Source organism: Lacerta agilis, chromosome 11 (genome assembly GCF_009819535.1).
Source record: "Lacerta agilis isolate rLacAgi1 chromosome 11, rLacAgi1.pri, whole genome shotgun sequence".
Taxonomy (NCBI): Eukaryota; Metazoa; Chordata; class Lepidosauria; order Squamata; family Lacertidae; genus Lacerta; species Lacerta agilis.
Window position 1 is genome coordinate 54,766,067 of NC_046322.1, and position 13,247 is coordinate 54,779,313.

Below are 13,247 nucleotides of genomic sequence, written 5' to 3' on the forward strand. Positions count from 1 at the left end.
CACAGCTTTAATGAAGAATAATAATCTTTGTCTGATTCTGGCAACAGGCATCTCCCTTTTCCCCTTCCCAAATAAAACCTGAGAGCCAGGACAGCTTGCATCCACATCTCTGTTACCGTCATGTAACCTTCCAGTACTGTAACAACAAATAGACTCCCTGGAGACTTTGCTGAGAGGCATGCTGTCTCCACATCGATTGCACTTTGATGACTCGTGGAGGTTTGAGGAGGCCTTTTAAAGGCACGAGGAAAGAAGATGAAAAGTGACTCTCTGGGCTGAAATACACAGAGTCCATGTTGCAAATGTCTCCTTTTTTGTAGGGTGGGGAGAGCTGCTTGGGGAGGGTTCAGTTTGGAGTGGAGAAATGGCAGTATGTATATGTTGACAATGGTTCCCCAAACTGCTTTGTGGCAGTGTGTGGGTTAGGGTGCATGTTTAACCTTACAACTCATGGGATGGGCTGCTAGGAAGAGGCCATTTTCAACAGAAAAACACCATTCTCCATCACATCTCATTGAGCTATGGCCCTACAGTATAAAACTGTTAAACTCCAGCTCCCATGAGTCCTAGCCAGGATGGCCAACGACGGGAAGGTTGATCCAGGGAGGGTAGCAGATGGTAGAGAAACTTTATTCCTGCACATGAATTTGCTGTCAGTGGCTCCATTTTAAAAAATGAGCGCATTCCTTCCCTGCACCCTCAATCTTTATGCATGTATTCACAGTGCAACAACTGGGGGGGGGATGACTGCCCCCCCAAATATGCAGTTGTTAATAGCTTGCAATTTTACCTTTTTTTAACAACTTGGCGTTACAGCTCCATGGTGAGTAGGCCTCACTATTTTTCTCACCCAGATGCAGACAGCTGTTTCCAATACCCTTTCCCAAAGGCAAATCCTGAAAGAACTGCAAGGTGCCATCCATGCATTCTGGCTATAGATTTATGAAAAGCTTTGATGGGATGACGACGACGCAGAATTGGCAGCCTCTCTCCACACAAGAGCTCTGCAACTAGCCACTTGGAATGAACTTTGACGGCTTTTGAAGGGGTCAGCTCCACGTACTCTTTGAAACAGGTTTTAAGCAAAAGCAGACTGTTGTTTCTGTTTTCCTCCCCCGTCTCCTTGACATCGCAATGTGATGCTGCCCGTCCAGAAAGCCAGACGCAAAATGAGGTATATGCGTGGAACATATGGAATTGGTTTCCTTCTCAATGATAAACACGTGAATTTCCTTTATATCTTTGTCACCGTTTTAGCAACTCTGAAATAACTTGGACACTGAGAGTTGGAATGTGAAGCAAGCAAATGATTGTTCCCAAAACACAGCCCTGAACTTGCCAGGACATAAATAACAGCACTAGAATTGGATGAAACTGTTCAAATAAATAAAGGGGGGGGGAATCATGAACTAACCGTTTGTTTGTGAAAACGTCTCTTCAGACAGCACTAACAAGTTCAGCCTTCTACTGTGCGCTGTAAAGACCTGAGATCTGATTATAAGCACATCTGTGAAGGTGTCACTTCTCTGTTTTCCTTACATCCAAACAACACGAAATGATTATAATGCCTGCTGTCCATGCAAGAAGGTTAGCTCCCCTGAACTAAGAGCTTCAAGCTTTTTCCTATGTACATTTTACAGGAATTGGATCTATTAAAAAAAAAAAAATAACTTGGGTGTAGAAGGCAAGCTCCACAAAGAAAGGCTGAAGGATATTTAACATAGCACTCTTCAAATACCAGAGGGCTGTCAAATGGAAGAGGGCAAAGATTGCTGCCTTAGAGGCCAGGACTAGATCTAATGGGCTTACATTAGAAGAGGGTAGATTTTGGTTGGACATAAACTGATAGAAAGATCAGTAGTAACAATTGTGCGTTCTCCCACACTGGAGGATTCCAGGCAGAGGCTGGATAACACCCTGGCAGGATCCCCATTGTTGCCAACCCTGGTTCCTTCCTTTGTCTGAGGGCAAGAGCGCTCAGTAGAAGTATGCACTAAAAACAAAATTCAGTTTGGATCCCACTTTGGAAATTGGGCTGATTGGTCTTGCAGTGCTTGACTGGTGAAAATCAGAACTTCACTCTGGGAAAAGAGGAAGCACAGCCAATTAATGAACAATTGAAACAGTCCTGCAAGAACCCAACCCCAAACCACTGCCGGCTGCTAATCTTCTCAGCACACAGGAAGGAGGGAAGGCAGTGTATAGTTTACAGGAAGGGTATAGGAAGTCTACAGACACTCAGTTGTGGGTGTCAGCATGATGGCACCTCAGTTTTACCTGGGGAGGAGCTTAAACATTTGCCGGGCTCACCCATAGTTAACATAAAGCAAAGTTCATAAACCAACAGCAAACCATGGCTTACATTCATTGATTACTGCTGGATTTGAGTGTGGCGCTGATAACACCAAGGTTGCAGGTTCAATCCCCATAAGGGGCAGCTGCCGATTCCTGCATTGCAGGGGGTTGGACTAGATGATCCTCAGGGTCCCTCCCGACTCTATGATTCTATGGGAACAGGGTGCTGAACTATGAGAACATGCTCATACATTCAATGAGCATGTGTGCAACAGGGATGCTATGGCAAATGTCTGAATGGCATGGCGCTGACTACCACATCAGTGGGTTTTAGGAGCTGAGATCACCATAGGCAGGTAAAGCAATCTCACAGGATGTTTATAGCTGGTACTAACAATTTAGTTTGCAGTCGTTTTGTGAATGTGAATTCAGTAGAAAATTCATTTTCTTATCACGACAGTGCTATATTGCAAGTGCGCCGAGAGTCTCAGATGCTGAAGGAAAATTGCAACCTCCCTTCTCTGAGTTTGTGTCCCACTGAACCAATTATTTTGCTGACCTTAGGGTCTAACTTTCAAAGCATCCTGAAGACAGGCTTAGACCTGCTGCTATGGCAAATTCCAAAATACCCAATTACTGACCTCAGAAGGAGTCAGCATTCCAGAGATTACAGTCACTGGGAGTTTGCTTCATGAATTCACTCCAAACAATATACCCTGGTGTAGACTCTATTAGCCTGCCTTTTCAGTTAGCAAATGAGATATGTCTTAGGGCAAAATAGTTATTAACAGTCAAGAGCAGGAGTTACAGCCCTTAATTGGAAACAGCAACATCTGCAAGGGAAAGTAATAAAAACATATAACAAGTAGGTGCACAGAGTGAATTATGGTAAGTTTAGGTAATCATTCCATGAGGCCAGTTTTAGCAGAAACAAAGAGAATTTCCATGCTCCAAGAATTCAGAATAACTCTGGATGTTGAAAAGTATCCCAAGGATTAACTCTGCTCTCACTTGCCAATTTCATTACCATAACATGGGCACATTTCCCAGGTTTCTTTGGTATGTGCATTGCATTCATTTGGAAGTTTGTTCCATCTGGGATGGGGGAGAGACAAATAACATTTCCCCCCCCTTTCTCGTCAAGAGCCATTTTTCAATAACAACACTTGGGCATGGTGTGACCACTTAAGGAAGAGTTGTCAGGGCTGGATTAAGCAGTACACTTAGATGGTGTGCAAATGACTAATAGTATACATGCATCCTTAGAAGTAAAGCTCACTTTGTTCAGTGGGGAGCCTGTGGCCCTCCAGATCCTGCTGGAGTACAACTCCAAGCGTTCTTGCCCATTGGCTCTGCTGGCTGGGCCTGGTGGAAGTTGGAAACCAATCACACCTGGAGGGCCACAAGTTTCCCACCCTTCTCCTACGCAAATGCGCACAGGATTCAGGGATGGCTCCAGGTCAACATGCTCTCTGGTGGGCCCCCTCCTACATCAGTGGGTCCTGGAAGAGCCTCCCTGGTGGGAGTAGTTGGCAGGAGTGCTTTGAGGAGTGCTGTTTCCAGCTGCCACTTCTATGCCCCCCCCGCAATGTTGCATTTCTGTGGGGCATTGGGACAAAACTATGATGTCAGAATACTGTTGGACCATCAAACGATAATCCCCTGTGCAAGTCCACAAACACAAGAGCTACAAGCGCAAATTCTTACCTGAATAACAACAGCTTGTAGATACTGTGTATCCCAAGGGAATTTTTTTTTTTTTTGCATACCTCCAACTGTACATAGATATACATGTCATTTTCAATGCTATACATGTCATGTTCAATGCTATATAAGTCACTTACATTTATACTCATATTGTACTACTTTGGCTATGTGTTTAATAAAAGATTGAATTATTGCATTGTGAAAAACGATTATGGTGAAAAGTGAAAAACATGAATTGTAAAAAAACCTAGAGCTTACAGAACAAAACCAACTTCAGATTTGAAATCAGCATTGAAAGAACATATAAGAACAGTTGAAAAATCTCATGCAACAGAAAATGAAAAAAAAATTGTTCCCCAGTGTATTGCCCACATCAACTTATCCTTATCTAACTTCAATGGGTAGTGTTGTCAGGGGCTAGACTTAGGAGGAATGGTGGGGGCCACCCCCCTTCTCCTGAACCTTTCCAAGAACAAGAGGACTGTATAGATTTAGAACAGTCATTTGCAGAAGGCCATAGTTCAGAGGCTGCAGAGGGGGAAAGCTGGGAAATATCAGGAGAAGAACAGCAGGAAGAAGCAGCACTGGGGAGACACAGCTGACAGACTCAGTGTCTTTGGAAAGCAATCCTGAGCCCCCCTCTCCCAGGACTAGGTGGGCACTGAGGGTAGTAGAACAGAAAACTCAGAGGCAGAAAGCTCAGTTCAGCCAGCACAGGGGTGACATAGAATAGGAACAATGGAGGGTGCTGGCCTTTACTTGGAGCAACGCCATTACTTAAGAGAGGCTGCATTCCTTTCTCTCTCTCTGTGAATACTGAATAAATTACGTGGTAAGAACCCTTCTTGTTTTTCTGCTTTTTGGTAGCCACTGGGGGATTGGATAGGCTGAAGCCTGACAAGTGTATTTCACATGGCAAGTGCTGCTGTCCAGAAGGGCCTAGTCCCAGCTGTCACGGAACAAACCTCCAGCACCTGTGGCACCAGAAGGAGATGCCCCCTGGATGGCCACAGTGAACGGGCAGGTGAAGTGGTCTGTCAGAGGAGGAAGGACACTGGGAGAAGATATATCAGGTAGGGTCAAAGGAGAGGTGTCAAGGGTCTTTGTGGAATGTAGAATGCCTCAGTATGCAAGGCTGTCTCTTCCTCTAATTCTCTATGGCAGGTCTGCATGCAAGACCACTTAACAATGCAAAGCAGACTCAAGCAGCACCAGAACTGAGATAACACAGGCCAGTGTCTGGCATACAGAAGTATAAAGTCATTGGAAACCATTGGGTCTACACCCAAGCAGTCCTGTTTCACTGGTTTTGTTGTGAAAGGCTGCCAGAGTGTCCATGGCAATATGCATAGTATAAAAGTCAAAAGGGGTGAGTCAGACCACTTTCTTAATTTATAATACCAAGAAAACCACCAAGTAAATGCTGATGACGGCACAAGCACTCTTGAACTTCATTCGTTCTGGCTTAGTTGGCTGGTCCTGAGATGGGGAAGCAAATCACTTCAGTTCACATTTAAAGGCGAACCTGAGTCGAACTTCCAATACACAAATCAAAACTCTCAATAAGCAAAGTGAGGCACAACCACCCTTTGAAATTTGCTCGTCTCTGAATATTGCTGTGCCATTCTCCAGCCAAAGTAATATGTGCAAAAATGCATATACTAGGGCAAAGTGTGTCATCCAAAACTGCAACGGCTGAAACAAAGCAGCCCTGGAGGAGGACAAGAAAGAAGAACACACCACTTGCTTGTGAATCTATAATCCTAAATTCTGCTAGTCTACTAGCAATGGGCTGATGCCACTCAAACATTGCTTTCATGCTTGTTCATGCTGCCTCCTGTATGTCTTGTAGGACATTTATGGCATAGGGATTTGCTTTTGTTTTTAGCATCCTAGCCCAGTGACACACTAAGGAAAGCAAGTAACACCAGCTTCAAAAACTTTTCATAAAATTGGCAAAGCCTTCCACACATTTATTCCACCAGACGCTTGACATCAAAGGAAGAATAAAATATTGCCAGGATATAAATAATGCCCTTAAAAATAGAACTTTCCATTCAAAACAACAGGATGGGAAACAGATGATGGAGCTGCAGAAATGCTTTTCATTTCACCCAGGTAGCATTTTTCTGACTCCGTTTGCTTTGCATCGGATCTAAACATTGACATGGGCATCCTATAAAAGGATTCGTGCAGGATAATTTTATAAGTTAATGGGACTGGCTCACAGTTTTTACAAAGATTTTTTGTCTTGTTTTCTGGCAACTTGCACATTTTGAATGCTTTACGTATATATATGCAAAAATTAGCATGATGCAGTGACGGAAATCAGATTTCATGAAGACTCCAAAACACCATGAGAGTGTTAGTGTTGGAATCCAAAACATGGTTACCACCCTCTGCACACGAACACTCTCTTATCTGTCATGTAGCCATGTCTCGTTGCACCAAATCCTGTCTACCAATCACACATCTTGAATGTTTCTACAAACGACAGGAGCATATTAATTGTCTCCTAAAATTAGAACTTCAGAGTAAGGAACACCTTAGAAATGTGGGGTGTTTGCAGCTTCAGAATACTATTGAATACTTTCTGAAAGGTTCCTCTGCAATATCCCCGATACTATCAAGAGCACCGATAATGAACACACAGGAAAATGGATCCTTAGAAGGGCCCTTATGTCCCTTCCTCCACTATGCAACTGAAGGCAGCATACAAACACATTTTGGTTATTTTCTGGTTCAGAAACTGCAGCAGTTACCTTGGTATCTGCCAATGACCCTGGTTCTCCATTCATGTAAACCCTTGGCCGTTCTGTGTAATTAAAAGGGAATTAAGGAGGGGAAAGTAAATATATAAGGGTTAATGCCCAAACCGTTAACAAACTATTTCAGCACCCCAGCTGTGCCACGTGGAACTGGTCAGTTAGAATTAAACTTTTAATAACGTTTTAATTGTAATATTTTACTTTTTGTTAAAAATAATAAAGAAACACAAATTCTTCCATATGGTGCTTTGTTTCCCCATAGGGATTGACGGTAAGGCTTTAATACTTCAATCACTTTTGAATTACAGGTATGGAAAACATTAGATTTTCTCTCTTTCTTTACATTAAATTTAAAACCACACTAGGTTTTATTTGCCACTAATTCAAAAATAGTTTAATCAATTTCTCTTATACCTGGCAAAACAATTCTTCCCCAACCAGAAAGCAAGGCTGCCAATTCCTAGATCGGGAGGTGAAGCTCCAGCCAAGCTTAAAGAGACTCAAATGCCATTTAGACTGGGATTGTTAGTAAAACGACAATCTGGCAAGATGTGAAAGATTCATTCCCCTTTAACTGAGCAGTCAAACTCAAATAAGAGCTATTTGCGTTGGCAAAAAAATGATTTAAGCATATTAATTTAAAGCTGACCACATGTGTGATCTGCAGCTGCACAAGTGTTTGCTTTTACCTCTGATTTTTGCACTGGCACCTCTGTGATTTAGGAATATCACCCAGAACCTGGCTGCATGTGAGCTGTAGCTGCCTGGAGAAATAAGGTAAAGGGACCCCTGACCATTAGGTCCAGTCGTGTCCGACTCTGGGGTTGCGGCGCTCATCTTGCGTTAATGGCCGAGGGAGCCGGCGTACAGCTTCCATGTCATGTGGCCAGCATGACTAAGCCGCTTCTGGCGAACCAGAGCAGCGCACGGAAACGCCGTTTACCTTCCCACCGGAGTGGTCCCTATTTATCTACCTGCACTTTGACGTTCTTTCGAACTGCTAGGTTGGCAGGAGCTGGGACCGAGCAACGGGAGCTCACCCCGTCATGGGAATTCGAACCGCCGACCTTCTGATCAGCAAGCCCTAGGTTCTGTGGTTTAGACCACAGCGCCTGGAGAAGTACTCACTTTTTAATCTCTGAAGCAGGTTCCTATGGTGTCATTGCATCAAAATCAGCCACAGGAGTTTCAACAGTGAAGGAGCAAGGAGAGATCGTTCTGAATGCGAAAAAGAGACATAATGATGGTCTGCTTCCTCATAGTCCCAGGGGTCTACGGATGGCTTAGGGGGTAATCCAAACTCAAGATCTGCCAGAATCAGTAGAGTTTGGAATTAATGTCAACTGACATCCCCCATAGTGGCTCAGCTGAAGATAGCCCAGTGTTAAGTCCTCTAGCCCAACTGAGCCCTGAGCTGAGACCAGGGTAACTTCCGGAAAGGGGGCGTTCTGGGGGAGTGGCGGGGGTGTGGCAGGGTAGGCCTGGGGCAATTTACCCCTATTCCAAATTCTGATCAGCTTGGTCACATGGGCTAGAAACCCAGCAGAAGATTAGAAGGACCATAGCTCAGTGGTAGAGCATCTGTCTTGCAAGCAGAATGTCCCAGCTTCGCCCCCTGACATCTTCAGCTGGGGCTGGGAGAGACTCCCGATTGAAATCTCAAAGAGCTTCTACCAGCCAGTGTAGACAATACTGAGCTGGATCTGACTTGGTGTATGGCAGATTTTCATATTCCTAAATTATTCTGGGGGGAAAGGTCTTGTAAAAATTTAAAAGCTTGTTTCCCAACAAGCTGGGCTAGCTCAGCTGGCAGTAGCCCTACTCCTGAATAGACTGTGGGATAGTGGTAAATTACATCAACATAATTTACTCTGGCATAATTGATTGATATATTTCTTACCAATTTTTCAAACAACATATATATACTTAGCCTTTCAACTTAAAACTTCGAGAGAACTTTAAAGTAACAGACTAAGCAGTAAATTTACAACATAAAACATCACCCCCTATTCATAAATTTATAAAAAACATCAATTAAGGTATCACATAATTACATCATGAGTCATGATTTAAAAGGATTGTCCAAGCCGCACAGAAGTCCGTTTTTCTTCTTTTGGGATAGGACGGTGATCAGAAATCTGGCAACCGTAAGTGATCTTGGAGGGTCTTCATCATTCACTAGGTATCTCAGTTTAGCTTCGTTCGAATCATCGGCAATTCCCTTTAAATATGGAGCAAGAAAATTACTCCTGGACGATGAGTGAAGAGCACAATCAAAGATTATGTGATACAACGATTCTGGTGCTCTGCAATTACAGTCACATAAGAGCGATATTTGTCCATTGGAGAATCTATTTCCCAACACATTGGATGGGAAGGTGTTGAATCTTGCCTTTATAAAGGCATATCTATGAGCTGAGGAAGTTAAGGAATTCAAATAATTTGGGAGTTTTTTGGGGGGGTAGTAAACCCATGTTTAGAGGTGAACAGGTACCATTACTCAACACCATTTTCTGCTGCAGGTCCATCTCCTCTAATCTACACGTTACTGTTCTTTTAGCAGGAACTATATCCTGCTCCAGTAGTTTAAATGGGGAGATTCCCATTGCCATGATTTTCAGTGTCTGGCATAAATTACTTTCGCTTCATATAGCTTGGAACTGCCGTGAGACCTCCAGGCATAGGGCGGTATATAAATTCTAATAATAATAATAATAATAATAATAATAATAATAATAATAATAATAATAATAATAATAAACCAGTCATCTGCTGTTTTAAACAGGCTGAAACCAAGCCAATTAAATTAAATTATCCTTCCAAAATTAATACTGGCCCTACCTTGCCCCATCATCCGCTCCCCTCTCTAACTGCATCTCTCCTTCATTACCCCTATAAGTTCTCTTAATGCAGCTATGATAGCCAAACTTTTGGATGGCTTCAAAAAGCACACAAATCCATGGAGGATACGGCTATCAGTGGTTACTAGCCCTGATGGCATGCACTATCTCCAGTGCCAGCGGCAGGATAAATACCAGTTTCTGGGAATCACAAATGGGTAGAGCACTGTCGCACTCACGTCCTGCTTGTGGACTTCCTGTAGACGTTGGGTTGACCACAATGAGAACAGGCTGCTGGACTTGGGTCTCACTCAGCAGGACCTATGCATTCGCCTCTCTCTTTTGTGCACTAGAAGAGAACAGGGCAGGAGTTAAGGATGCTCATCTAGCTAGTGCAGGGGGAAGGGACCTTTATCAGACCAAGGGGCTCATTTCCTCATGGGCAACTATCCGAGGGCCACATTCCAGTGACAGGCAAGGCCAGAAGCTGAAGTGGATGAAGGAGCAGAGCCACACCCAACACTTGCAAGCAAGAGACATTGGACTCAGCTAGACTGTTAAAGAAAAAGCTATTTATATGTGTTGGTTTGTGAACAGTCTGGTTTGCGTACGTTTTGGATTACGAACACGCCAAACCCAGAAGTGCAAACTTTTTTTGGATTACAAACAATTTTTTTGGTTTACGAACAATTTTTTTTGGAGGCTCCATTGGCGAAAGCGCACCTTGGGTTACAACCTGTTTTGGTTTACGAACGGACCTCTGGAACGGATTATGGTCGTAAACCAAGGTACCACTGTATATGCGATATAGCATTGTGCCACCAGATGGCGACGTGGAGTTCTGTTTTTCTCTACCTGTTTTCCCTGTTTAAATTTACAATGCTTTAAAACTGAAACGCTTCTTTGATGTGTCGAGATCCAGCCATTGTTACAGTTTAAGGATGTGAAATGGAAAGGGGTGTGGCCTAGGAAGAGTCCCAAGGGCTAGGCAGAGAGGTTTGGAGGGCCACATTCAGTCCTGATGCCTGATGTAATAGAACAGGGTTCCCCAACCTTTTCACTTAAGGCTGTCACCCCCAAGGCAACTAGTTTTTTTCAGGCCGTCAAAAAATGTGGGCCTAACGGAACTGCAGGCCTCCTGCGGAAAGTGGCAGGTCATTTAGACCTGGGTCAATTTCTTCTTTCTTTTGCATTCAGATAATCTATATGTGCTTCCATATAAGAGGTAAATATCTGTAGTTAAGACATATACCTGGATGAAAACAGTATCAGAAGTAACCTAAGGCTACTCCATTAAATTGACGGTCTCCCAACATGGCGGGATGTCAAGTTTTGGCTTGACGCGATTTGAAAGCAACAAAGTCCTTTAAAAATGAATTTTATAATGGAAACGCTGACAGACCCTTAACTGCACAGTGTTTCTGGGCGCCACTCTAATAAAAGGTGGCAACGATCCAGGAGTCTTCGCAGCTGCATGTCTAGAGTTTATTAAGTATCTGATTATAGTTTGCAGGTCCTCGCCAGATCATAACTCATTTAATACTGACACATTCCACTTCATAATTAGTGTTTTACTAATATGTTCCTAACTGGTACTATGATATTTTTCCTGTTTTAAAAAACCCAGTGATGCACTGATTTGGCAAATTAAGCAGCCTTAGATTTTTGGATCCCAGAGCGAAAACAACTCAAATGCTATATGCCAATGTCTATAAAGAAACCATTCGGCATATGGAATCTCCAAGCAGCCACACACACAAAGCGATACCCTTCTTCGATTCAAAGATTGGCAACAGAGAAATCTTTGAAAAGGCAAGATGAGCAAACAAAACAATGAAAATAAGGGAATTGCTGAGTAGTAATAAATATGTTACCATTCTGTGGGACAGATACCTACATAAATTATGGAATAAGGCTGGTTTGCCAAAAGAGGATGAGGACGTTGCTCTGGTCACTAAGCTGCCTGCGGCTGGAAGTTGAGCAGCCAGTTTTCTTTTTTTTTATATTTAATTGTTTTATTTTTTTCATGCTTATTTCCATGCTTATTACATACAAGAAAAACAATACCGAAAAGGGGTACAACTTAAGAGGGGAGGGGAAAGGAAAGGAAATAAAATTTACACAATCTGTTAATAAGATAAAAATGATGACAAAAAATTTGAGATTGCAATTTCATGTTACAATAAAAATAAAAATCTCATTATCTTTTATACCTGACCTCCCATTCATTCCTTAATTCTTTTTACATAAATTTTCTGCCATACCAAAATACTATTTTTATATATATTTTCACACTTTATAAATGTTTGTATTTATATAAGCAATTAATAAAAACTGCTGGGATCACTCAAAAGCCGCTACAGATTTTAACACAGTATAATTTTGTCTAAGATATGTTCTGAAGGCCTCCCATTTTGATACAAGTAAGCAGCCAGTTTTCAGATGCCTCTGCTAAATGCATTATGAAGATTAATGCTGCCATACACGGAGGCCGAGAAATTAAGTTAAATCTTTTTAAAAAATTATTTTTTCACAGTCTAGGAATCTCCAGTTTAGGTTAGTGATGAACTGGATGCAGGCATCCTGCACAGCCCCAGGTGACCCGACTGAGGCCATTCTTGCTCAGCTCCACTCAAGATCCTGTTCAGCAATTCAAGACCTATTAATGTGCATCTCATCTGACTTTTTTTCGCAAGCACAGCAGGATTATTATTATTATTATTATTATTATTATTATTATTATTATTTTAAATGGTATCAATGAAAGCCGCTAGTGGCCACAGCATTGACACCTGATCCTTGCACCATGTCAGGATCTGATTCTGCACCACCATCTGAAAATAGCACAATTCTCCACCATCCCTAGCGGAGCATAAGACAACACTGGGAGATTCCAAAGCAAGAAGGATGGAGACTGGCCTTAGGCCCAGATATTTCTCTCTCATCAACCTTTTGTCATTAAGAAGCAGGTCGGATGAAGCCCGTTTGGGGGAATGGTGGTGGCATCTCGGCCACATTCATTCTCTGCACATTCATTCTACGGACTTTTAACATCTGTAATGAACTGTAGTGAGACCAGTTGGCACTTCTCTGCCTCTGCTGCTCACACATATGCATTTGCCATTTTTATTTTAGTCTAAGCTAAAAGCCATGTTGCTACAGATGGACCTGTCTCTGGATACGTTTTATGTACAACCATGTGCAATATACCGCTTCCATGTGTAAGACCTTGGGGCATCATTTCAAAAAGTGCTTCTACGAGTGCCAAATGGTACATTGGAAGAGGCCCTTGTGATATATAAAGACCTGCTACAAGGAAACCTGGAAACAGTCATCCCCACCCCCCATGCATGGCATGTCATTACTCTTTATTGCATGTTCTAAAAACCATCCCACCCCAAAGTCACATTTTGAAACATGCCTTTATTTCAGGGGGTGTTAGTATTTAAGTGTTCTTCCTTCTGCCTTTCTGCACCACCCCCTCCCCCTGGTTAAGCCTGAAGCTAGTGAGTAATGAAACACAAGTCCCACGAAGGGGCTGCAGACACAGGAAAAACAAGGCAATGAAGAGAGGATGCAAGGAAAGGGGGTTCAGAACCCAAAGGAGAGATTAAAATGTAATAATAGAAATTCACCG